General features: G+C 31.1%; 1 protein-coding gene and 1 long non-coding RNA gene across 3 annotated transcripts in view; one reads left to right on the top strand and one right to left on the bottom strand.

Annotated features, from left to right (window-relative positions):
• The window catches only part of LOC118184519 (uncharacterized), a 30,737-nt gene extending 21,085 nt beyond the window's left edge, over nucleotides 1–9,652 (top strand). Inside the window, exon 3 of the long non-coding RNA XR_004757442.2 lies at nucleotides 9,549–9,652. This is a non-coding gene — a long non-coding RNA (uncharacterized LOC118184519). The remainder of the gene's footprint in view (nucleotides 1–9,548) is intronic.
• The window catches only part of CtBP (C-terminal binding protein), a 181,936-nt gene extending 155,171 nt beyond the window's left edge, over nucleotides 1–26,765 (bottom strand). The window contains exon 1 of one of the 2 annotated variants that reach the window (XM_085807541.1): nucleotides 25,503–26,765. The gene's annotated coding sequence lies outside the window, so the exon portion shown is untranslated. Of the gene's footprint in view, nucleotides 1–25,153; nucleotides 25,464–25,502 lie in introns of those variants that run through there. The other variant, XM_085807542.1, reaches the window with a different exon arrangement.
• Between the last annotated feature and the right edge of the window lie 561 nt (nucleotides 26,766–27,326).

Below are 27,326 nucleotides of genomic sequence, written 5' to 3' on the forward strand. Positions count from 1 at the left end.
TTTATCTAATATTGATTTTATTTATTTATCTCCATCCCGTTGCTATAAAAAATTACTTCCAAAGAAATTAAGCTTACTACAGTGAGTCTTCTGCAATTTTATACGTGTTATACCTTCCTCCTTCTTTTATAAATATATTTTGCATTTACTAGTCATTTCATTTTTATCAGTCTTAAAAACAACAGAGTTTAAGCTACGAAATCTGCTATACAGATCTTAAAACTACGATATCTGCTGTGCAAAACTGAGAGAAAAAATATAAAATGGGAATTTTAAAAAATTTATATGTTTATGCCCATTTTTCTGAGTATTTCATTTCAAAAGCTGATTTTTTTCATTCACTCGTTCAACTTAATATTCTTTTATGGAATTTTAAAATTCTAACAGCCTAAAATGTATCTGTTATAAATAGCTTGGTAGCACAAAACTGCCTTTAAAAAAAAAAGTATAATAGTAATACTTCAGGGAAAATGAAGAAAATGGGAGTACACATCCAGCATAGTCTACATCTAATATATGATTTTTTTTCTCACAGATAATATACATTAATCTGAATATTACATTAGAAGCAATATGTTTTAGGTTGTAAATAATAACAGAATTGTCAGAATTAAAAAAGTGGATATTTGCTGTTCAAAAACGAAATTTTAGTTGAATAATTTTACTGATAAAATGTCACTAAGACTTTAAAAAGAATAAAAGAAAAGGGGGGACTGAAGAAAGTGTTTTTAGAAAATAATGCTTTATTTAAAACTCGTGAAATAATTAATGAACTAAAAAGAGAAAAGTAACTTATAAGTTTAATGGGAACAAATGATTAAAGAATTGTCTTTACAAAATTCATCTACGATTTTATATCTCGAATTTATAAAAGCATAGGCGTCTAAATAGCAAAATCTAATTACAGAGTTACACTGTCAAAAATATAAGCTAATATTTTTAAAACTTTATAAAAGGCGTCCTACACTTTATTATTAGTGATATAAAATCGTACATGAGTTTTACAAAGAGAATTATTTAATCTTCTGTTCCCATTAAACTATATGATAAATTATTTTTCTCCTCTTAATTAGTTAATTACAAGTTTAAAGAAAAGCTTATTTTACAAAAACTTTATATATTTTTATCTCTCAACCTATATGAATAGGCAAAGGAGGTAATGTTTCGGTCCAAAAATTTGATAGTGAGTTTTCAGTAAACAAGTACAATTTAGGGTCCCCAGAACACTTTTTAAATATTTATGATTTATGCATTCTTATAAAGAGTTTGGGGAAGGTCATATGCTGGCCACATCAGATTTTTTTGTTTTCACTTTGTACTGTAGTCGCTTAAAACATTATTTTGGTTTTTATCCAGCTTTCGTTAATTTCAATTTCTGATGCTTTAAATAAATTAATTAATAATTAATAACTATTCATATACTAAACGTATACTTACTCTACCTTGCAACCTACAAACGTTATTTTATGTACTCATTTTATTATGCGGAATGATTCATAGGTCATTCGTTCAGTCGGTATGTATCGGTCCATTACAAGTTGGTTAATCGGGTGTAACATTTTAAACTATCTGTATTCTACATTCTATGTTATCTACCTGTAGGAAATGTACCTGTTTCATGTTATCTACCTGTAGGAAAGATAACATAGTTGTTTATAAGATTCATACTTGTGTTACCTGATTTATATAATTAGTTATGCAAAAAGTGTCGACCTAAACCACAAGATTTTAGTGGATTAGTAGAATACTTATCATTGATTTCTAGTTTTAGTCTCTTAAAAAAATACGAAGAAGAAAAAGGATATTGAGACATTATAACATTTTTCAGAAATCATATTACTAAACTCTTGACAAAGAAGACACAAGGCAATATTATTTTTCTAGTAAATACTGCGTAAAGACAATGCATATACGTCTATATAAAAAAGATAAATTTTAATACAGCTCCAGAAGTACTTTAACGTGCTTTTGCCATTTTACCTTCTCAGTTATTTTACTTTCGATCTCTTTCAAACTTTAGCCACTTATCATTTCAATAAAAATAATGTGATTCATTCCCTAACACTTAAACTAGGCTAATCAAGCAATAAAAAATGTACCCCTAGCAGCCTTAACTAAAAGTTTGGTTCGAAATACGTCTATGGTAGAACCGCTTCTCGCTACTTCTAAAATTAAAAAGAGCGTAAATAATAAAGTTATGTGTAATTTGAGATTGTTCTCATTCTACAAACCTTTAAAACATAAGTATTGAAAACTTTTGTTTCGTTATTACAATGTAATATCTATTTTTCAGGAAAATATAACTTGTGAAATTCGACATTATACAAAGAAATAAAAACCAGTAGAACCTTAACTAGTTTTCAAAATAATCAACGGATATTTTCAACAGATTTATTTTTAAGACGAATGGCTCATCAAACAAATGATGAATAATATCAGAACCAACTAAACTGAAAAGAAGTCCTGTTTACATTTCAGCAATTCAGCAAAAGCAGTCGCTACAAGCTTTTATCTCGTTTACTCGGCTAATTAGAAGCATGAAACTAAGACACAAAGCGGCTATCTCATTTGCAGAAAAGAACAATGTCTTGATCGAAGGTCTCTCTTCGAACACAGCGAATGAGTTTCTTAGACCATGCGCAATGCCACTGCAGACACCGTCGACATTTGTCTCAACGTCTGAAAGGAAAAGGGGAGAGGAAAGAAAATCGAATGCGTAACCGGATGATGATAATAACGAGGGTGGGAGGAAAAATAGAGGGGAGTCTAAAGAGAAGGGAAAGCGAAAAGGTTGAGCGGGAAAAAGACTGGTTCTCTCTAACCAGTCTCCGAGTATCTTTCAAACATTTGATAATAATTGGTTTCTAGGTACGGCGGATACACCACCCTGTCAGACGATCAGGACTTCCACCCAGGACGATACATGCGCTGAAGTTTTGCTAATCTGTAACAAAACTGTTTCAGTTTATATTTCTCAAACATATTTACTTTAACATAAAAGTAGAATATATGTAGCATTATAGTCTTATTTTTACAATTATCATTACTTTTTCTCCCACAAGAGAAGTGCATAACGTCATATAAAAATAACTTATAAATATATATGTCTGGGCCCGGCCGTTCAGTTAAAAGCCGTTAATCAAAGTTTCCTGGTTTGGGTGTATTTGATACTGGAAAATTATGTATTATAGAACAAATACTTTACATTAGATTATGAGTTTTTCATTTGCACATTTTAAAGATTTAGAAATCACATTATATATCACCTACTTATCTTAAGAAACGCTGCCATATACCACGCAGGCGCATGAGTCTGTTCTCGTCATGGAGGTAGGAAGTGTCTAATCGCCATGATTCTCGTAACGAAAAATCAGGGTGGCATTCGTTAGTTCCTTGTCAAGAAATAACGAAACCATTCTGTTACGGTGTTATAAGAAGCCATTTTTCCCTCAGACATTTTCGAGCTAACTTCGCAAAATGCCTAATTTAAAATTTATGAACTATAAACAGTCAACGCTGAACTAGTGTTGCAATCACTAGTTCAGCGTCAGGATGAATTCTACAGTTTATTTTTGTACTGAAGTCTATGCAGTTACGAAGCTTCTTGAAACTTTTGATTAGTTAGGGAAATTTCTGGACGACTGCCAATATTTCATCTAGAAAGCCTGATAGTTTGATATTCTTTAAAAACAATCTCTCTTCCCCAAAGAAATAAAATTCGCCCTAATGCAGCAATCCTTTCACCTAAACTGCAAGACCAAATACACAGCGTTTGGATATCACAAATTTTAAATGCATCCATGCTATAACACCTCTTCAGCTGATATCGATTCGAACCAAGAGGTTGTGAAATATATCAGTGAATTTATTAAACTCGTCCAGTATAATGCACATTGCAAATATGGCTTCTCGGCACGAGGTTAAATTCTATCATTAGATCGCTTAAACCTAGAAAGACCCCCAGTAAAGATGACGTTAAACAGATACTTCAAAACATGCCATTTAAAAATATTTGTAAACTCATGGGCATTCATTCTTAATGCCTGCTTGCACAATAACTATTTTCCGAAGGCTTCGAGGCATGCAACTATTTTTTCTGATTTCTAAGCCTGGAAAATCACATGAAAATCCTGCTAATTACAAACCGATAAGCCTGTTGTCAGCCCTCAGCAAGATTCTAGAATGTTTGATTTACAATCGCATCAAGAATGACCTCCAGTGCCTCGCTGATCATCAGCACGGATTTATAAAGGGACTTTTTACGTGTACGCAGCTCGTTCGCCTTACTGAGTTCATCGGCTCAGCCCTTCATAACAAGATGTGTGTTGCAATCCTGGTGCTGGACTTGGCCAAGGCTTTTGACCGCGTCTGGCATCCAGGCCTCATATATAAGCTGATCAAGTTGGGACTGCCCAGAAGCCCTGTTCTGTTGATTAAATCTTTCTTGGAAAGTCGCACTTTCGACGTTAAACATGGAAATGAGATCCCCGGCGTTAAAAGCATACATGCGGACGTTCCGCAAGAATGTATCTTGGCGCCGATACTTTACATTTTGTATGTCAACGACTTCCCCGTTTCAAAGACGACCACAACACGCTCCTGGCTTGTTACGCCGATAATACGGTTGGTACTATTAATACAAATCGCCAAATCACGCCCTCGTCAAAATACAGAAAATCCCCGCCATTGAGAAATGGTGTTGTAAATGGAAAATTAGTATTCAACCTGACAATTCAAAAATTCTGCTGGATAGAAAATAAAGCAAAATGACAGCTGTCACGAAAGATGTACCCTCTTCGGTACCCTGATTCCCAGACTGTACAGCGCCAATTATTCATCTGGTCCACTCACATAGCCAAAGTGTGTGGAAAAGCGTACGGAATAATGTTCGAACTTTTTCCACTGCTTAAAAATGATCAGCTTTCTATAAGTTCTATCAGTTTCTTGTTCTGTCTAACAAGAGAAGAATCTATATCACATCTATTACGCCTATTATTACATATACGTGTCCCGCCTGGACTACTGCCAGCGAGAAAGACTACAAAAAACATCAGGTGTTGCAAAATAAAGCTCTTAGAATTATAACAGGTGTCCGTATTTTATAAAAAAACCGAAGCCTGCACTCGGATTTAAAAATCGAATCAAAGATTTCCCCACACGGATTAATGGAAGATTTATGAGCGAACTTTAAGAAAAAAACGCAGCAAATTTTGCAGAATTCTTGGAGTACGACATTCTAGAGGAAAATAGATTTTTTAGGCCCTACGCTGCTCATTTCCACTGAACAATCAGGATGACTAATGAGAGAAATTAGAATTCCATAATGCTTTTACTACTCGGTTTGATATTGTGTCTTTGCAAATGTATGAATTCCGGGAGAACACCAGCATCGACACCAACCAATTTCCACCCGATCTTCAAAAGCAAAGGGCTTCAGTCTGTTCTCTCCCCCGTCAGGCACTTATCTCTTTTGGAGAATAACTTTACGGTTATATCACAAGTCAGGTTCTAATGGGACTCACTTGGCAGTTAGTTAATGGGACTCAATAACTGGTAAGAGTAGGGATCACTATCACCTGCTGCAGGCCTGTATACCGACCAAGCATCAAACCACCATCTATGCTATAAATTGTATAGTAATGAAATCTCCTTTCGAGAAAAGCAAACCTCATACAACAATAACATCAGAGTTTTGTCATTTTTAACGTAAATCACAAAAAGGATAAATCTGTACAATATTTAATGAACTCCAGTTGTAAAAATAAAATTCTCGCTATAATTCAAGCACTAATTCAAATATTATTTTTTTAAATCAGAAAATGATCACGGAATTAGATATCTGACAAAAAACGTATGCATAGTGTATATTCCAAAACTACAGAATTAAAATGGCGTCAAAAGAAAGGAACGTGAAAGAAATGCTTTCTGGACGCTTTAACTGAAAGAGAAGCCTAAGTACATATCACTCCGGAATCAGTAATAAAACAAAATATGAAGTTTATGAAATGAAAGAAATAAAAAAGAAAAACTGACCTTAAAACAGCTTCCAAAATGAAAACATGCGTAATCAAAATAAAACATATGTTGTACTGAAATGATCAGCTCCCAGAAACCTAGTAAGTATAAACATTTTTTTAACCAGAAATAAAATATAAAAACATATGCGGTTGCGGTATTTACTATAGGCTTTTCATCCACGAAAGAAATAACATCAGATTTAGAAAAAAAAAAAAAAAAAAAACTTTTAACTCAAACTTAAACATACAGTTCAGTAAACGAAAATGAGACAGTCGCAGAACTTTTAACACGGTAATCTTAAATTCGACGGGTGTGTATGCGTAATAATCTGGAAGTAAGGTTTCAATTACATTGATATTTCCAATAGTTTTTCTTTTCATTCTATACTAAAATTCTTCCCACAATTTATTAAGCAAACAATAATAATAACCATAGAAATGAAAAACATCAAACAACTTGGTACATATTTGTGTAAGTTTTAGGACTATAAAGTCCTATATTTATATAAATAAATAGATTTTCGAAAAAAAATGCATATTAAGAAAACACATTTTAAAGAATATACACTCTTAAATGGTTATTAAGATATTTCCAATTTTTCTACATAATTTCAATATTTATATCTCTAAAATTAAACCTATTGCCATTCAGTTGGTGAATATTAACAGAAATTATAAGCTTTTGTTCAAACTTTTATTGACTCAATCATATTTGCATCATAATACAAAAAAAAAAAAAAAAAAAAAAGTCAGTAAGTTCTAAAGCTCATACACCTTGCAGTATTGTGAGAAATTTTCCAGACGGCATAATATCACAAATTGGATTGTAACGGACTGACCTGATTACGGCAAACCACGAGTAAGTTATCTGCCTAAGGACAGGAACGCCACCATGGAGAATTTTCTATGAGAAACAGTCTCGTATTGACGTTACACAGTCTGAAAACCATAACAACATAAAAGTAACCATTCCATTTGCTGGGATTCGAGCCCATGGCTATCACAGGAAAATGCCACTTAAGGGCCCATCAGACAAATGACAAACGAATGATTCATTTATAACGATTAATACTCAGTTGTTGTATGTTGTGATGACCTGAAAGAAGATATTTCGCAGGCGCAAACAAGATTTATCAGAGAAGAAGGGGATGAAGTGTCCAAAAATTTACCAATGACGTATGGAGAGACAGCTGTAAGCTGTGCCACTGTTTAAAGTTGTTCAATGCTGACAATGAACTCTGCTGAAGATGGCATGCGTGCAGAACAAGGCAAACAGATCGGGAACTGCAAAAGACTGTCCCTGAAAATCGTTCCCATACAAATAATCCAACTGCATAACATATCAGTTGCTTCTTCGCAACAATCCTAGACATTTCTGGCCGACTAGCGGTAAAGCCCCTGAGCACTGGTAGTTACGCCCAAGATTCGAATTCCGGCGAACGGCCTGGCTGCTTGGGTGTTTTTGTGGTGTTCCTATGTGTAACCTGAGTATATGACCAGCTTCCAATAGAAAGTTCTCCACGAAGGCCTCCTCCCTTTAGACAGATGGCAATTTTTCCCCCCTGTTCAGTTACGTGAAAAAACAATTGAATAAAAGGCATTTCTTGTCGTCAGATGGTTAGACGCGATTTCGGCGAAAAAGTGTCAAAGAGGGAGAGACCCATTAAAGGGAGCTGAAACTGCTATACGGCGAAGTAGAACGGAATTTCGGAGCAAAACGTCACTAGGCGAAAATGCATATACACACTGCAAAGCACGCAAACTGCTCATTTAAGAAGGGTTGGAACACTAACTAAGATTATATACTAAACTCATAAAAATGTTACATTCTTAGAGTGATTTAAAAATTAATTTAAATATGGTTTAAAGATACTGCATATTCAACTAAATAATAATAAAAAATCACATTCATTAAATTGTTTAACTAACAGTTTAAGTGCCTTAAAAAATGAGAAATACAAAATGAGATTTCTATCGAACTACCACTGTACACGTGGTCCTATCCGCTCAGCCACTTGCGTGGACCCCACTCGATGGATATCAGTTTTCCCAATTACTTGATTCTGCCTGGAATAAAAATCTAGCTGCAACTCATCGCAAAAGAGTCCAAACATTTTAAAAAGAAAAAAAGGGGGAAAAATCACTGATAAAATAAGTGATCTGTCCTTGTTTCGATAAGAAAACAGCCTGTTAACTCTAAAAAAAAAAAAAGCCCCCAAAATAATTATAAAGAACTTTTTTTAACTTAAGTATGCGCAACTGTCTGATTTGGTAAAATACAATCCGTTAACAATCAACAAATTAAGAAAGTTACACACTGCAATAATGAAATTACGATAACTTACATTTTAAAATCTTATTCTATCAAATTTCAATTTTTTAAAACTTAGTGTTGCTTTTTAAGTAGAATAACATACAGTCAAGTCCTGATTAAAAAGGCCCTGTATAAAAAAAGTTTAATTTGTTTGTTGCAAAAATTACAATCCTACACCATTAACTTAAAGCAAAACTAGCTACGAAAAATATAAAAAGGATAAGGAAAATGTGTGGAATAACAGCTAGGATAAAAGATGTCTTCCGGGCAGAGAGGAAAAAAGGTCTGTCTTTTTTACGCAAGTGAGTGACATTGTTCTAGTTCTCTTGTCAATAGTGTTCTTTCACTCCATTCATAACTAAGTTTCTTCATTTTTAGTTACATTTATTGTTCCATTATTTACGTGTGTTCTTTTTATGCTGAATGTTGATTTAATTTGAGTAACCAAATGAAGTTATTCTCCAGATTAAACTGTTTAAAAATACAGACAAATTTAATGAGCGATTAGGCGCTGATTTGAAGCAGGAGATTAGAAAAATCAAGGAAGCCCTTTCCGGTATTCGAACTACTGAGTAGTACCAATTATGCCACCAAGATATGCGGAAAGGAAAATTCCTTACAACTTGTTAACAAAACTTTTGTATTAATTACATTATGGGGTATTCCTCTTTCCTGTGTGTGTTTTTTAAACTGTCCGCGCATTAACGGTAATTTTGAGTTAACCGAGAACGCCGCTATTATCCCGTTAAAAATCGGGAGTCGAGGGTATCACAGCTTGTTTTTTTTTTTTTTTTTCGGGATTAGTGGAAATAGCAATCACTATGGGACGCTTAAGTGGCTGCAAGAGCGACCTCTATATGAAGCAAAGATTCTAAAGTTAGGTATAGTTAAAAGGATAATGAAATTAAATTAACGCAATAAATTAAATCAGGTTATCGTAACCTTTTTAGCATTCTGGACCTTTTAAGGTTAATTCGCTTAAAAACCTAATTTTGTCTTTATCATTCATAATAGGATATACTAAATATTTTATTCTCTTTGAAAAACGGAATTTATATTGATGAATATTTAATACCTATTCAAATATCATTTTATTAACCGAGTTGTTATCTCACATCAAATACCCTTTTAATGTCCGACTTTTTAATAATTAGAAATGAAGTGAAACAAAGACCGACGCTAATTGATATGCTGACATCAGTCGTTATCTTTTTCAGCCAATTACAATCCGATCTGATTAGAATGTCTTTCTGTTTGGATGTTAGCGTCACTTGGAAGCGTTAAATTCTGCTAAGTGAAGCGTGAAGGATTGATAAATGGGTAAGTAAAGAAATTGCATTAGCTTTAATTTAAAAGTCTTAATGATCATTTAGTGAAATTTTTCATGTAGCGTTAAAAAATATGCTGTTGCTGAACTTTTATCAAAATATGCACGTGGATACAGAATTTTGAATGACGTCGCCATTTTGATTACAAAATTGTAATTTTCTATTGCAACGGCTGAACAAATACCAACTTGAAAGGTAAGAAATCTGCATTGTCTTCTTGATTTTTTTTGCTGTCTTTCGTATTTTCATGATGGGGGTGAGAATTTGCCTAGAAAATTTTTCGCGCCTGAAGAATTTGAGGCTGATCGCTCTCGAAGTCGAGTTTTACTCAAAATCTATGTAAATATACTTTTTTGGCCTAATTTTAATTCATTTTTGGGGGTTGCTCCTTCAGCAAGGCAACCTATGCTTAGTCACTTTCAAAATCCATGCCAAACTAGTGCGCTCTTTGCCTGATTAAGTTTTATGTAAGTGTTTATGAATATGTTAGTATTTCCTTTTTTTGTGTATTAATCACAAACAATCTGTTCTAATAATCTTAGGTAAAATCCTAGTATAGGTTACGGCCTTTGTGCGATTTTAAAAATTGTCGCCAACACCAAAATGACTCATTTACTGCTCATCATAATATCGCACAAATCCCGTATGTACCGTACACTAGGATTAAACCCTGCTGGCTTAGTATTTCATTTAAATAGTTTATCAAACTATGGAAGCATTTTTTTTAAATTGCTGAATTTTCTGACTTTTATTTAAGCCAGTGTTACTACCTACCATAATTCATGGCTGATAATTACTCCCTTCCTTTCAATATGCCATTAAAGAATAGTTTTGTTGATTCATTTAAATCCAGTGCTATATTGACAGATTTTAACATCACAGGCTAATCTCAAATCTATTTTTTATCCTGTTTATTTTACCAGAGATGTGGCTCATTTATCTTCCCTTGCATATAGTCTTATTTAAATTGCAATATTTTGTTATACTATTAGAAGATGCATAATTTGAAGACAATTTAAATTTGCTGAATGTTGCGAAAATTATATATATCAGTTAAGGCTGAATGAGAAGGTACTTGCGTATTATCTCTACCACCTTAGTAGAAGTCGCCAAATTTTCAGAATTTGTCTAAGTATGGAAGCTATGCGCATAACAGTTTTTCAGGTAAACATATCCATTGTAAGTTGTAATCTGAAAACTCAATAAATCACCTTTTTCTTCTGTAAAAAATCACCAAACTGCACCAAGGTCATTGTGCTAATATGTAAGTACTAACAAGACTAATCCATTAGTGGCTGAGTGTATAATTATAAATGACACTGGTAATTTGATCTGGAAATCAGCCAAAGGATTGGTTATGTAGTGTTTCTTTTAAAATATCCTCTGTAAAGGTGTTCTTTCTCATATGAAGACAGCTTGCATGTGCTTTGCTGTGTTTTATTAAATAAAAACATCCTTTAATTTTTTTGGTATTTAGGAACATAAAGGAAGTTTAACTAGAAAACAAAATCCTGACATTAATTTTAAAAATATATTTAACTTTTTAAACATTATTAAAGTGAGTTTCTCAAGATTCAAACAGTCCTAAAATGTCAGTTGAAAAATTGTTATACTTTCATTCATATACATTTTGACAATAATGAACATGTATGTCCTATCTCCCAAGTTCAGAAATTCAAACTTTCACTTTGTATAGGAGAAAAGTTACTAGAGTTCTTAATTATTGAAGATTTTCAGCAATGATCAACATAAAGTAATAATATGTAAAGGAAAATAAGATGAAAAGTGAGCTTCGAGAACATATTTTACTAGTCAAAAAAATTTTATTAATCGCTTTTCCAAAATATTTTTTTCTTTTGTATGTAATCAATCTCTCATAAACACTGTTTACAAGAAATTCACTCAAACATAATCATTTGCAGCAAGTTTGCTTTATTTTGGATGGGGTAAAAATTTTATTATAAAGGTCTTTATCATTATTCCTGTTTTTAGCAGTTTTCAATTTCAGCTGCAGGTTTTCTTACAAGAAAACTTATAATATATTAGTGTCTAGAGTTGTGGAATATTAATAATGGTTTCTTTCAAGGTATTTTTTCCGGTAAAGTGCAGAATCGCCCACTTATTTGTTTGGCGCTTTTTACAAGAATAAGAATTGGATTTTTGTCAATTTTTTTTTTTTTTTACTTTTTAAGTGAAAATATATCTATGTGTACATGGATAAAGTCAAGGGAGTGCACAATGGCATTTTTGTGCAATCCTGGGATTTTTTTTAAGTGAAAATAGGTCGATGTGTATATGGATACAGAGTATGTGCAATTCTTAAAAAAGCGCCAAGCAGTGAGCGATTCTGCACTTCCCCATTTTTTTCTGCCAGTGTACGCTCAAGGTGACAAAAACAAAAGGTGTATATAACATAAAAAAATGATGATTTACATGAGAAGCATATATATGTATATGTAAGCATTCATGACATATACATAAATTTTCTCCATGTATTTATAAATTTCAAAAACATATTATATTTACATCAACAGATGCCATTACATCATTTTTTATATGGAATGTTTAAAAAGACTGTAAAATGTTTGGTTGAAGAGCCATGATTTTAGTTTAAGGAATTTTCAAATAAATGTCGGTCTTTCAGATTAGAACAATTTCAATAGTGTGAAATAAACTAATAGAAAAATACAAAAATTTAATTTTTAGACACAATTCCACTATGAAGAAAATGTCACTTATTATATTATTAATAATCTTAATAAATATCCCTTTTTAAAAAACCCAGCTTTTGCAATATGAAAACCTAACTTGGCGAAAAATTTATCGCTATTATCCGATTTAAACCATTTTCACCGAATGTCAATTTTTGGATATATCTGAAAAAAATTTTGTTGCACAAAATTATTTGCTAATGTTTTTAAAAATCCTTGTTCTTCTATTTTTGCGTTCTTGTCATCTTGTTACTTATCTATTGCTTTTAAAAAGCTAAGAGCATATGTATCTATACTAATTTTTATAAACAGCCCTCCTCCCCCCCCAAAAAAAAATTAACTGTCAATATTTCAGGTAATTCTGATTGGTTAAAGACTGTACTTTTCTAAAACTTTACATATTAATACATATGATTTCTGTTTAATATATTTACTTTGAATTGGATTTTTCAGTGCAGTATCCAAATTAGCATTTTGCTTACATTCCGAAATATGTTTATAAATGCGAAAATATGGAAGATTCCAGAATTTAGTTTTTTTTGTGGAAATTAAGAAAAACTCTGAGTACTGCAATTTAATATTTAAATTGAAGTAGTCATTCAAAAAATATATGCCACATAGTTTTTTAAATGTGGATAATTCAGTTAGTCCATCAGTATAATTATTAAACTATTTAAAATGAAAATTATCAAATTAAAAATTACTTTTATGTCATTTCAATTTAAAACTGATTTTTATAAAAATTTTATTTGCATTCAATTTGCATATTGTCGTATTCCAATTAAAATGCCTATTAGATCTTGCTTTAAATTAGAGCAAAAATTCAAATCGTTTATGTAAAATTTTTGAAGAAATTATTAAAAGGTTGGAGAAAACAAGGTCCAAACAAGTCACTTAAAATACACACAAATATTCTTCCAACTTGAATGCATAGTTAACATACATCACTTTTACTGTATTAAAAAATAAGAAGATGCAATATCCTGTATTTCATTGCAAATTTTTGCTTGAAACATCTATTTATATAATACAACTGAAATAAGCATATATTTTTTCCCATGTTTTGCTAAAAGTATCATGACCCTGAACTGGTTTTATTATACATGAAAGATTTTATTATACAGAAACAGTTACATTTTATTATACAGAAAGCCATATATTCAAATGCCTTTTCATATCTTTTCCTTTGTTTTTACCCATATGTAACACACAAATCCTACACAAGCATCTCTTCTCTTTAGCAGATAACCCTTGGGTGGTGTTTTGCCATAATTCATGCTTTTTCCCATCATTTTATTAACACGTTCAGTAAATGTTTTTATATAATTTATACAAAGAAATATTTCATATTTGTGAATATTCAAATCTTATTGTTAATATTACTTTCCACAAGAAAGCTTTTTTAATAATTTAGTGATATTTATGTCCTTACCACCTTAAAAATTTATTTTGGAATTGCTGAAAAAATTCTTACTCATAATAAGCAGAGCCAGTACAACCTGTGTGTTCTATACCAGGTAGGCAGAGTTCAGTAATGGTAGAGATTATACCATTTAGCATAAAGCCCATCACCAGGCCTGGTCATAAATCATACTTTATAATCTATACTCCACTTCTTTCAAAATAACTACTTTACATATTTTTCCCACTTCTAAATAGAAGAAAGACATGTAAAATTTCTGCACGAAGACATTATTTTGTCGCAAAATCCCTACAGATACAATGTTTCATATCCTTTCTCATTGATAGCCATGAAATTTTCACTACAACAACATCTGTAACTATGTTTACTGGCTGCCTTTTGGAATAAATATACAGCTAAATTGTAGAACAAGTATGCATTTAAGTAACATAATTTTCTACTCTAAAAGTAATCGTTCTTTTTTTCCCGTAAATTTTTTTAAGTGAAAATAGGTCGTTGTGTACATGGATGATACCGTGTATGTGCAATTATTAAAAACGCTGCAAGCAGTGGTAGATTCTGTACTTTCTACAAATTTCGCACCTAATCTTCGTCATGATTAAGCACTTTTGTTCCATTAAAGTTCTAGCATAAGCGTAATTCGGCTAGCACATTGTTGGAAAAAAATGTTGAGTAAAAAAAAATATGCCTTTACTTCATGAAAACAAAACGGTGTCTAAAAAAACTAGCAGGTTGCTGTAGCAGGTTTGGTCGCCAAAAAATCGCCAAGTTACCATAATCCAAAGATTAACCTTATAATGCTCTGTTTGAATAACAGTTTTTCTGACTAATTATTTATTATTAAGACAATAGTAAATTCATGTCTCTTTATTACGGCTGTGTCTAATGACATACAGCATAGTAAAAGAGCCACTTTTTTTATATAATACCTGATTTTTAAATGGTATTTCAAAACAAAACATACGAGAGTAAAAAAAATTCTTTACTGGAGTAATGATCCGTTAAGTCAATTTAAAAATCATCTCGCAGTGAGAAATCCTACTGCATGTTTTTTCCTTCAAAAATTTATGCAAAATTCAAATTTCATGTAGCCAAAATGAAAAAAAAATTCCTCTTGCAGATAAAACGGGTGGATTATTTTCCAATCAATTAACTATAAATATGCCAATGACAATGGTTTTAAATCTGGTACACCCTACTTGAAGCTAGCAAATATTTTCCATTCATTTTTTGTCTTGTATTTGATCTGTGGTATCTGTACTGGTCTTATTTTCTGTCCCATTTTATTTTGTCTGAAAGATGTGTGGGACATATTTCAAAATATATGCGATTGCGTTTACTCAAAATTCTAACAACAGTATGGGCTGCTCAACATTTCTCCGTAAATGAAAAACAAGTTCACAAGTGGAGGGGGGGGAAATGCCCGCAATATAAAAAGTTTAGAAATTAAAACAACTCATTTTCATAAAACAAATAACTCATTTCATTTTAAAAAATTTTCAGAAACTTAAGGAATACAAACTAAAAATTTAAAAAAAAGGGGTACTATATCTCGCTATTTATCACTTGTATCCAATTAAAGAAAAGTACCCACATTTTTTGCAAGATTAGTGAATCTGTACTTAAGCCCAACCCCTGTAATTCAGGCCTAGAAAGTTCCAAAATGTTTCAGCTTGTATACAGAAATATATAGTAGTATTTAATTGCCAAGTACTTAAAGCTGAATCACTCTTGCCTAACAACTTAACAATAAAAATTATTCTATCAAAGTTTGAAATAAAGTTTTTTTTTTTTTTTTTTTTTTTTTTTTTGTCATTAGCATTATTATTGGCATGACGGCCGGCCTATAGTGGACCACAGCCTTTTTTTATAGTGTTCTTCCAGTATGCCTTCCCTTTAGTTGGGATTTCAAAATTTTAATTTACGAGCCCATTCTCCTTCCCCTTACCAACTCAACCTAGTTTTTCGCACATTTTCCTTCCTATCGCCTTGCAATTAAAAATTTCAGCAGTTGCTGATTTTCCTTCGTTCACACTTGCAGTACACTTGTCATCAAAATTAAAGGATAATTAGAAAAAATAAGCTCAGTAAGTTAATGCTGCAACCAATCACCAATGCTGCAATTATTTATGTTAAGTAAATACAGTTAAAGACAAAATTGCACTTCCGTGCATATATTAGTGCCAGAAATATGCAAATTCGGTGATTGACAATGTGGTGTGCAACAGACACATGTTGGAATTCTGGTCTGTAGTTTTGTTTAAAATGAATGAGAGTGTGATCAGTATTCAAAAGCTATTGCTTAAAGGCATTATTTAAGTGAAGGTCAAGTGTTGAATAAATAGTAGAATTGAGTGAAGTAAAATACAAGTAGGGGTCGTCCAAGGTTTGAATATCCCTCAAAGTGCCATATCAAGAGTTTAGAGCCAGTTTAAAGCACTGGATCAGTTGATAGCCTGGTTAAGATTGGCAAGAGCAACAACTGCATCGGAAAACTGTTTTCTGTCATTGTCAGCTTCAAGAAACGACTGCAAGAGATTTAGTTTCAGACCTTCAGGCTGCCACAGGAACTCAAGTTAGCCATTCTGCTGCACAGGTTTAACATGGTTGGACTGTATGGAGGACAAAAACTAATGGTTTTAACTTTTGCCAGATCAAGTAAACCCCCCATAGGTACATTGTGGAGAGATTGACAAGTTAGGAGATAAAAAGAATGCAGAAACTAATGAGAACACTAGTTTGCGTATTGAGGCAAATTTCTAATTGTTAGAAAAGATGCTAAATAGGATTAAATAGGAAAAAGATATAAATTAGCCAGAGTATCTGGGAGGACTTCAAATTAAAAAAGCACATAAGTATTTTGTTGAGTATTGTTGCTACAAAACATAAATGTTTTCTAGCTTTTAATGTGTAATTATCATAATATCGTTTAAGAATCAATGTCATAAATTAATTACATGTATTTTATATTGCGAAATTTTATGAGATTAGGATTTTAATAGGACTTTTTATAACTTATATTGTTAAAAAATAAAATTTAATACTGGCCATGTAAATCATAATGACTAAGGTTATCTAACCACCTAATTTAATTATTTATAATTGCTTACCTTTAAAAATTATCTCTGCATATTAAAGTGAGTTATTGCCTTTCATTAAATCCTTACCGTGGTCACAAGATAAAACACAAATATGTAAAAATTCAGGTAAATCTTTGCATCTAGTGATACTTATCTCCTCTATCGCTTTAGTGACTTAATGGAACCTTAAAGTACAACCCCTGGAACTCTAACCAAAGTTACGACACTAACTGCGTCAGACAGAGCCCAACTAACTTTCAAAACTTGCCAACTGTGCCTACATCAGGCCTTTCAGGCATGTTCTGATCAGCAATTCTCTTTCTCTAGGCAAGCAGCAGTGGTGACAACAGGCAGTCTTTTATTACAAATCATGCTGATTGATTTTACTTCTCATTTTAACATAACCGTTTGACATAAAGTCTGCTTGTTATTTACTAAACCTCTAGACCAAGGGTTTGCAACCAGTGGTACGCCTACCACTGGTGGTATGCAAAGAAGTAAAGTATTTTTAACTATTAAATTTAAAAATTAAAACCCCAACATCCTGATTGAGTTTTTCTGTTTGAGCTTTGTTCAAGAGTAGTGGTGATAGTAGTACCTTGCAGTGGTGGTACTAAAGGTTTTCAATTTTTGTTTAGATGGTACGTGCTAGTCAAAAGGTTTAGAACCACTGCTCTAGACTGATCAAGTACATGATAAAATGAGACCTAAAAAAGAAAACAACATAACGCTAACTGTTAGTAAAACGTAAATAAAATGTCACTTTTCTTTCAAATATGTCCAAGTGTTATAAGTGTAAAATATTTAATGGTACTTGATAAAAGTTTATTTCATTCTTATTAGTAATTATATTAAATAATAATGCATCCTACTTACAGATCTAATTTATTTTTAGGATAGTATTACAAAAGTCAAGTTCAGGCATAGATAATACTTTTAATTGAATTTATTCACTTCCTATTTGCTCATAGATCCTTAATTTTTTTTATTATTATTAATGGTCCTTAAAAGTGCTTAATTTCCATATGCAGAAATGTGTACGAACCCTGGATAGGTCTCTGAAGCACATGTATAAGATGGGTCACATTTTCTGCTGATGCCCGATTTTCAAAATACTTGAGAGCATATAGACCAAGACTTGTGCAAATTGGTGAATTCTGTACCATTTTTAATAAAAAATAAGACCACTCTGATGAAAGCATTTTCTGATTAGAATTCATTTATTTCTGATTTAATGAAAGGCAAGATACTTAATTAAATACAATAATTTACTATGGTAATTATTGTATTGTAGTTTATCCTTAAATAAATAACTAAAAGATACTCTTACTTTAATTATTTAATATAAAACTATTATATTTTTTAAATATAATTACTAAAGAAAAACTAAAAAATCCATCATTACCAGTTTTCAGGCATGTCAATTACCAGTATACTGGATGCAAGCCTAAATTTAAATTGCTCAGGCTAGACATGGTTATTAAAATTAATGGCAGTTAATGCAGTTTATATATGCAATAATTACCTGTATGGTTTATTTAGTATTTAAACTAGTGTAATTATACTGTTTAGTATGCTAATTTAACTTCATCTTATTCAGTTATCAAATTACCTGACTGTAGGATACTTGGAAATTTTAGAACAGAAATATAAAAAAAGGGGGGCAGTCTTATTTCAAAGTTTTCTATTTTTTACCTTAAATTTGTATTGTTTATCCTTAAATAAATAACTAAAAGATACTATTATCTTAATTATTTAATATAAAACTATTATATTTTTGAAATATAATTACTTATAGTGATTATAGGTGAAAAATATAGCGGAGAGATAAAGTCTGGAAACTTGTTATTAAAAGAAAATTTTTTTGTTTTTAGCTCCTATTTCTTTACCAAATTTTTCATAATGCTAGAAAAGTCTTTATGAGTCTCATTTTACAAAAGCAACCTTATTTGCTTTGATAATGTAAACATGCTGGCTCTTTGCATGAAATGTAAATAAATCAGTCATGGGGCACCTAATGCTCAAAAAGTTATCAAATAAATGCTTATATATTCTACATTAAAAATTAAATTATTATATATTTAAAAAATAATAGTTAATCAAATTAACTAAACAAATTCAAACTTAATAATAAAAGAGATAAAAATATGCACCAAATATAGGGATTTGATCTAGAAGAAAAAAATAGAGATTCACGATTTGCATTTATTTTAAAAACACTGCTGTGGGTGCAGAAAAATGCCAAATAACTTTAATAATAAAATAAACTTGTTTCTTTAATCAAAAGATGTTATAAATATAGGATTATTTTTGTTAAAAGAATTATTATATGCATCTAAGAATAAACTGGCATAAATTTGTTATGCTGAATCTTCTGAAAACAAAAATTTTACTTATAACTGAAAGTGATATAGACATTTACAGATTACCAGAGCTTCAGTAGTTCATTAATTGCAGCTAATTTCAGAAACAAGCCAATAAAACCATCTACTCTTTCAAATCTAAATTAATCAATTAAATTAGGTGGAACTGTTCTAATAACTTTCAAGCCCATTTTTCCTGTAGCATTCATGAGCTCTGTGATAGCTAATCTACATAATTTTAATTGGCTAAAAAAGGTGCATTTTGATTTTAACAGGTAGTCATAAATAATCTTTTCAAAAGCTAAGTTTAAAAAACAGATAGGCGAAAGAGTTTACCTGATTAATTCCATTGCTGACCTGAAAATAAACTGATAGATTTCCTTGAATTTTGCTGAAGATGTTTTTATCCAGGGAAAGTTTCACCAGCCGAATTTGTTTTTCAGGAATTTCAAATTCACATATAGCAGCCAATAAATTCTGTCAGTCAGTTATTAAAGCTGCTTTAAATCTATTAATCTATCTATAAATTATAGGTGTCAGTGCCAAATACATCTTATTTTTTAATCATTTGTCATTAGTTAAAAAAATTTGCTTTTTTGTGGATAACAAATGGTAATCACATTTAACCAATGGTGATAGACTGTTATGTGGAAAGTGATATGATTTTGTTTAGTAGTGAGCAATTCTTCTATAATTTGAGTATATTAATTGCACCGTATGAGACATCATACTTTTCTTTCACATTTATCTAGAAAACTATGGATTGGACAGGTACAGCTGTTTGGGCATTTGTTATATATATTCCTAGCGAGGAATTTGACTGCTTAGTTTGGGTGTCTTCATGGGACACATTGTATACTATTAAATGATACATTTTTTTAACCATACTTACATTGAATTAATTTAGATCTACTTTCTTAAAACTATCTGCATTCATTGCTGAGAGTCCTATTTTCTAATCTTTAATAATATGATTTGGTATAATACTGTAATTATTGAATCCAACATTCCTGATTTAATGAAATCGACATGTACACTTTTTTATTGGTTATTACAAAAATTTAATCATTCCAATTTGAGTTTTTGTCTTCATAAACACAACAAATATCTTTACTAAACAGTTTTTATTACAAAATATTGCATCTTAACAATGCTTTTGCATAATACACTAAAGTGTTTTGTGCACTGTCAGAATTAGTTATTCATCAGAAAATCCTAGATAAAGCTTACATAATACTCAATAAATTAGCTAATTATATTTTTGTCTGCATAATTTAAATTTGTTTATTAATATCTCGCTGGTTTTCAAACAGTGATATTTTGAAAGTAATGAAAATTTGTTTTCCAAACTATAATCCCAATAATACATTTAATAAAAATGAAAATTTAATAGATTAAAAAGATCTGAATAGGCAAAAAAGTAATTGGCACTTGGAAGATGGTATATTTTATACAGCATAGAAAATTGCTGATGCCAAGAATTAGGTTTATTTTGAAACTGTGAGAACAACAAACTGTGTGAACTGAAATTCTGATACTTATTAGGAAATACTTAACTTTGCATCTAAAACAAAGTACCTTTTTTAATAAAATTTTAAGAATTGAATATTTTATTATTTTTGACTTATTAATCATATATTTGATTATTTTTAATTCAATGCTGCCCAAAATATATTGCAGTGAATTTGCATTCGAAAGTTAGCAAGAAATGATAAGAGTTAAATAGGATGGTACAGAAGCAGTGCAGCTTTCTCCAGCAGAAACCAGTTATGATTAAAATCAGCAGAAAAAATAAGGCACATACTAATTAGTAGCAACAATTAATCTGGTGTTTTGAATGGTACTATCTTATTAATAATTTTTAATAAATAAAAAAGTATGTATTTGAATAATATAATTATCTAGTTGAAGCATTTGATTTTTAATGAAAGTAAAAATATTTCATGAAATTCTGCAAGTCATATTTAATGCATCACTTTAGTGGAAGTTTTATTAAATTTTTGCAGGTTGAAAAGTTTTCTCAGTTTAATATTTATAATTAGGGAATTTTCTAAGATTTTTTTTTAATATTTGACAACAAATTAAAGCTATGTTTTGGCTGCTGTGGGCTGTATATATTTTAACATAAATTAAGATTGACATCTGCACTGTGCCAAAAAAATTCAGTTTTTTTTTTTTTTGTTAATAATAAGATAACTCTGCTACAGTATGTTCTGAGAAAACATACAGCAAAAATTTGTAGGTTGAGGATTGAGTTTAAGGGAAAATTTATGTTCACAAAGACTCTTCTAAGCGAATGTTCCTTTACTTAGCATAATGAATAAAACAAAACTGTTCATGTCATGGGGAAAATGCTTCTTAAGCTTAAAGAATTGTTAAAAAGGGAAAAAAGTTGGGGCTATTCCACAGATTAACTCTAAAAAAGACCACTAAATAAAACACTTCTTTACCAAGGTTAAAGAATTGTAGTAAAGGAAAAAGTTTAATAACACAACAATCTTTTTGTTTAAAGAATTAAAAAAACATTATCAGAAGCATCTCTAACCAAATAAAAGGTGTACTTTAATACACCAAAAACTAAGAAACTTAGACAAAGTGTTAGATATTTAACACAAAATTTTTACTTATTGTCAGCAGGTTTCTTTTACATATGCAATTCTTGTTATGATTAAATGTGTTCCCTGTAACACAACCTTTGTAAAATGTTACTGCAAGAATTAGCATCTGGTACAAAAGGGAGATAAAAGACTTGCAAAAATAAGAAATAGGATGGTATACTGCTGAAATTGTGATAAAAAATTCATCTAAAACTGTGGATAAAAGAAATTTAAAAGTGATGATCCACTTTCCAAAAAGAATGAAGTAAAATAAAATTTAAAAGAAAACTATTTATTCTCTTAAAAGCATAATGGTTTGATGGTTCAATTAATAGCCATACGTAAAAACATTTTAGGAAACTGCAGAGCTTCAGTCTGTGCTGTGACATAAGTTCACTTGGAGTCTGTGATTCTTAGTTGCTGCAGAGAGTGACATTATCTTAGCAGAATTAAAGAAATTCAGTTTTATAAACTGTTGTACCACGAATGAAAGTGAAAACCGCTGAATTGCGGCGGTTTATTTGCTTTAATTCCGTATTTTGCAGTGAAAAAGAAAATGCTATTTATATAAGTGGAACATAAAGGAATTTCAAACAGACCATAAAAGAAACCAAATACACTGCAGAAAATCTAAACTTCAGCCACAAATTGTTAAGTAAAAAGACAAATGAATTGTTCATTCTTAATCAGCAAAAGATCAGAGATTTCTTAATTTGATAACTGTAGTGGATGTTTGTTTTTAGGTATGGGATTTATAGGAAACTTATTATTAAAAAGCAAAAGTTATATAAGCAGTTTGTAACTATGATATGCTTAGGCACTAAAATCTTTTTTTGTGGGAGGAAAACAAGCCATGCAAAAATAGATATAGTTCAGTATCCTAAAATGTTAATGAAACTTTATTAAATTAATGATAATACTAGCAAAGTTCCAAGGTCTATAAAGGCAGACAATTTAGCTAAATGTTAGATCATAATTTCTTTGTAAATGGAAATGCTCAATAATGAACTTCAGTAGGGGCTTCTCTTTCCCATGGGTTGATAGCTATGAACATGTTTTTATAGTTATCTGAAGCTCATAATAGTTTTACCAGTTATTAGTTTCTGTTTTACATTTCTTTTGATTTATGTCAGTGTTATGATATTAGATTTTGCTGCATTATCAGTAACCTTAAGTTTAGATTCTTGTTACTGAAGAATGTATTTAAACTACTTCAGAAAATGTTAAAATTTTGTGCTTTTCTAAATATTCTTGTGCAAGATCAATAGTTATGTTTCAGCTATTATATAGATTTCATATTTTTACTTAGTTTGAAATAAAAAAAAAAGGCATTCACTTCTCTATAAAATGAAGCACTGAAAAGTAATTTATGAATTTGAATATCCTGAGAAAATTTTATTACAAAACATACTCTGCAGTTTTGTTTCATGCTTCATAGATGGAATGAACATGAATTTAACCAAGCATTTTCTTAACAACTTGCACGCATATGTTACAAAACAATATTGCTTGTAAAAACATTTTAATAGTAACAGATGTAAATAGTCTGTTTATTATAATAAATATGAGAATTTAAATTTTCAACATGTTAAATTAGAAATTTATTAAATGTAACCATCCAAGCAGTGCATTATTATTAAAGTTAATCATGGCAACTTGTCCTGGTACTCTCCAACTTGGGTTTGGAATAACAGAATATAGTCTACATAGGGTTTGCTGTAACTGAATAATCTATTCCACCCTTATTAACTTGAATTTGTACCAAAAGTTTGAAAATATATGCAAAGAATAATATTCAGGGTAAATGTATGATGTTTTGTTTTTTCCTATTTTCTTGATAATGCTTTATATTTGAAAGCATTTTCTCCTTATTTTTAATTTCACTAACTTGAAGATTTGTTCTCAACACACTTTTAAATAAGTTTCAGAAGAGTGCAATCATATATTCCATATACTGATTGTAAATTAACAATGGTTATAGGTAGATAAATAAGATATGTTGATTCAGATTTCAAAGCTATGGACTCGGTAGTAATGCTTTATACAGTGCATCAGCTAAAATATAAATTTGATATCAATTTTTAAAGGTACTGCAAAAATCTTGTCTTTAAGTTGAAAAAAATTATAATTTTACTAATTCATTATCTTCCTGATTTTTTAGTGTTTCTTTAGTGTTAGGGTCAATATGCATTAACATATTACCACATCAAATAGCTATTTTAATAATATACAGGCTCATAAATGTTTCTCAGTTAATAAATTTTACACCTAAAACCACCTGTACTCTAAAAATTTACTAGAAACATTTTGTGACAACATTTGATATTTTTTAATAATAGAAATTTAATCCAATTATGTTTTTCTAATCAGTTTCACTTAAATCTTTCTGGTGATTTCAATCAAAGGAATTCGCTGAGAATCTGCTTTTTGTTCTAACTATAAAAATCAAAGTTAGGTTAACTGTGATTTGTGTTTATGTATTTTTCAAAAAGAATTTACATCATATTAAAATTTCTTTAGAAAAAGTAGAAAAATATCAGATTTCATTATTCTGTACAAGAAAAATATGCATTAGGTATGAGAATTCCCTTATTAACAGTGAAAATAACATATAAGTATTTAAGATATTTAAAGCAAATAATCTTTAAATTTCGGACAGTTAAAAAGTATGCTATAGCATGGATATTTTTGACAACTTAAATACCCTTGGAAAAATTCTCATTAAACACACATTCCAAATATTTGATGATCGACTATGTCTATACCTAGCTCATAAAATTCTAAGGGGGATAAAAGAAAAAGCTGTCCAATGCAGCATTTTACAAAGCTTTAATTTTCAAAGACTTCATTTACACAGTGGATATATATGTGTTAAAAAATGCATGTATAGTTTTTTCTATAAATGAGTAGTTGACTTAATGTTAATCTAAATATTCCCAATTTTATGGATGTTATACTTCATTATTATTTTTTTTCTCCCTCCAGGATGCAGACTGAAAAATCTGGACAGTTTTTCCAACAAAAATTCAAGCATCATGTTACCTTCGGTATCGCTCTGCAAAACAAAAAAATTGAACTGAAGAATCGGAAAATGTTGTTTGATAAATATATATCTCAAGTCCATAATGAATCGTAATTTAACAAATTTTTTTCAAGCGAGAACTGCAATAACGAATCACTTTATAGATCTTTATTAAAATAGGCGTAATATATAAAAGATACAAAACACAAATATAATAAGAAAAGGAACGCAAGATCAAGTAAAAGAAAAAAAAATCGTTAAAAATTGGTAACTATAAAATGACATAAATTTTACTCACTCAAGTTATTTCTCATCTCTGCGATTTAATTAATCTTAAATGTGGCAGTAGCTACGTTCATTTCATATTCACAGAATAACCGTAACCGTGAGATTCGATTTTGAAATCGCTTAATCCCAAGCACCGAGTTCGGCGGAGTCGTTTCCCACAGCCATGCAAAATAGTTTCTACCACCGCTTTATCCCCTGTAATCGACTCTTCTCCACCGAACACGCTCGCTCAGATTACGGCGCGGCACTTCATTCCCGCTCGCTATCCTTCCCCGAGACGCACCGAAATGGATAACGCCAACATATAACTCCGTATCTCTAGACCTAATGATAATTTATTACAAAAATTAAGGACTTACTTTGATAAATCTATAATGTATGATATCCCAAGGTCAGAAGGTCAGCGACACTGAGGCAAGTACTAATAACGTTGATCAACAATGCATTCGTTGGAATCTCTTTTCCTTCGGCAGGCAATTAAAAAAAAAAAAAAAAAAAAAAAAAAAGGGCAGCTGCACTGTGTTACTCCTCAGATCGGAATGCAGGAGTTGGTCAAGGTTATAACTATTTGACTGTTGACACGATTTCGTTCGGACTTAGACTTGTATCCAGGGTTATAAAATTTATTATTTAAAATGTATGCTTTTTATAATATAGTAAGTAACGCGATCCGTGATCCGGCTGTAATGGCGACTTTCAGGAGACTCATTGTCAGGGGTAGTCGACAAGTGAACGTGATAGGAACCAGCGAGAGCGAGACAACCAACCCTGTGGCGCTTTTACGAGCGAGCAACAAACGCTGGCTTATTACTGGCTGGTTCATTTTCTACCCGTTGTAACATTATTTGTAGAAAGAAACATCATTCTGTCTACTCTGCGCGTATTGAGCAGCAGCGTGGCACCTGCTCTTCTGCGCTTATCGCGCGCACCGCATCCTTTTGATTGTGAAGGTAGCAAAGAATGAAACGCGAGCATGTGGATATTTAAATATTTGCCAGTATTGTTCCTGTTTAGAAGGATATGCAAACACTGGGTAATTTTGTTTATGAAAAGTCTGAATCTCGATTGCATTCTGTAAAGATGATTTGGTGTGTGTGCGAGGATTTCCCCTGTATTTTGTTTTCGAGAAATCGACCACGTGCTTCTGATGCATGCTTGCGGATTAATGACCTGCAGATCATATGAGGAACATGAGAATTTTGGGAGGAAAGGTACATAAAATATTAAGATATATTAATGTATACGTTACACGAAAACATTGCACAGGATGTATTTAAAATTGCTTTTCCTTTTCGATTTTACGGATTGGAACAAAACCATGAGCCCTTGTACTGGGATAAATTTCTACTAAATTTTGTCTGCACCTCTTCAGAAAATATTGCTTGCGTTTATTGTTTCATTACCATTTGTAGCTCTTGTTTTTAGCAGCGATATTGGCTTCCTAAAATGCTTACCGCGAAAGCTGATTAAAATCTTTGGTAACAAGTCCCGTGTTCGTCTTATGCGTTCAGTTATCGTAATTGCCCAAAATAAGCATCTAATTTAAACAATGTGCATTAAGCCTTTTGTTTTTACTGTAGAAAGAAATTCCGGGAATGGCTAGCATAAAATGAGTTAAGAGTAAAAGAAAGTTCATAGCCGTGCCACCAAACTGCGAAAGTTGTTTAATAAGACAGTTATTAAAATTGTTGAAAGAATGGCAGTGAGAAGTTCCTTTTGCAGATGCAAAGTTTAGTGTGTGATGGCAAGGCTTGAAGTAAAGAAATCCTTAAATATACAACACCTGTAAAACATCCTCTGCTGAGTAAGTTTTAAGGAGTAGGTTGTATGAAAAAAAAAAAAAAAAAGCAATGAAATGTTTGTTAAAACAGCTGCATGAGAATTATAGATTTCAACTAACTTTACAACCGTATATTGTACAATGCTATTACTATATTTTTTATACTGGAGACTGAAATATCCTTTTAACATTTTCTGGAATTGATGAATTATTTGGTCAAAATGTGTGTCATACTGAGTACAAAGGGTACATATTTATATACAAGTGTATCTTATACTTTTGTGAGAAAGAATTTAAGAAATGCAAGCGACAAAACTTGTAAATTAGCTTCCATGTTTAATGATAAATGCATCTCGCTGTTTTAAATCAGCGAGAAAACTCGTAAGTGAGGCCTGTCTATCAC

Source organism: Stegodyphus dumicola, chromosome X1 (assembly GCF_044657685.1).
Source record: "Stegodyphus dumicola isolate Sdum_Otavi_A_Nest chromosome X1, ASM4465768v1".
NCBI classification, from domain to species: Eukaryota; Metazoa; Arthropoda; class Arachnida; order Araneae; family Eresidae; genus Stegodyphus; species Stegodyphus dumicola.